Source organism: Etheostoma spectabile, chromosome 9, assembly GCF_008692095.1.
Source record: "Etheostoma spectabile isolate EspeVRDwgs_2016 chromosome 9, UIUC_Espe_1.0, whole genome shotgun sequence".
Classification (NCBI taxonomy): domain Eukaryota; kingdom Metazoa; phylum Chordata; class Actinopteri; order Perciformes; family Percidae; genus Etheostoma; species Etheostoma spectabile.
In genome coordinates this window covers 18,246,695-18,247,632 of record NC_045741.1, presented here as the reverse complement: position 1 = coordinate 18,247,632, position 938 = coordinate 18,246,695, and the positions used below count along the sequence as shown (strand labels likewise).

General features: G+C 39.2%; 1 pseudogene; it reads right to left on the bottom strand.

Moving 5' to 3' along the window:
* The window catches only part of LOC116695329 (5-hydroxytryptamine receptor 3A-like), a 176,825-nt pseudogene that overhangs the window by 14,724 nt on the left and 161,163 nt on the right, over positions 1 to 938 (bottom strand).

Genomic DNA, 938 nt, shown 5'->3' with positions numbered 1-938 from the left:
TCTTGAAATCTGACAAATACAACTCTCAAGATCCAGAAATTTACATTGTATTCCTTGACAGAGTTATCAACGTGCCACATCTCAGAATACAACATATGTCAATCATGCGTATAACCCTCTGGTTAAATCATGCTGCAGACTGGTTGCTCCAGATACATATGATGGTGATGAAGCTTGAAGCGATGAAGACAATGTACAAGCCGAACAGCAGCCGGTCGATCACTGTCCCGATCATATGCCATTCCTGCGAGGTTTCGCTCCCCTGGAAGTGTTTGTCTACCTGGAGACGTATGGCCAGGAGATCTCTGCTCAGCTTCCTCAGTTCATCCAGGGCTGGTTCTGGGGGGGGGTTCACTGGTAGTGCATCACCAAAGACGCGCTGAAGATGAATTGCTGAGATGTTGGTGTTGATAGAATTCTTTGCTGGTTCTGTCAAAAAAGGGACAAGCTTATTTGAATGCTATTTATTCATAATGTAAAACTTAAGCTGCCTGAAAATGTCAAAAATCTAAATTGCAGCTATAAAATTAAATGGCCATGAGAAATAGTTATTTCTTATTGGCTGGCAGTAGCTCATTAAAATTATCACCAGGACACCGCAAACATATAGTTTTAGTATATAGGATAAGCATAGGATGGCTAATCATGGCAGTATTACATTCAATACATTCCTAACCAAGGGGTACTTCTGCAGTTACCAGAGGTTAACTGTTAAAATGAAATAATTAACTGTATAGGCCTGCTTGTCGCAGCGGAAAATAAGTACACAAATTCAAAATTGGTATGATGCCAATTGTTAGTACATTCATTGTACTGAATTTTTAACCTTTCTACTGCAGGGGTATTTGAGTTTTTTTAAGCCAAGGACTCCTTAAGTAAAAGAGACAGATCAGGAACCCCCTACTACATATATTGTATAAAATTAAGTTGCATATTAA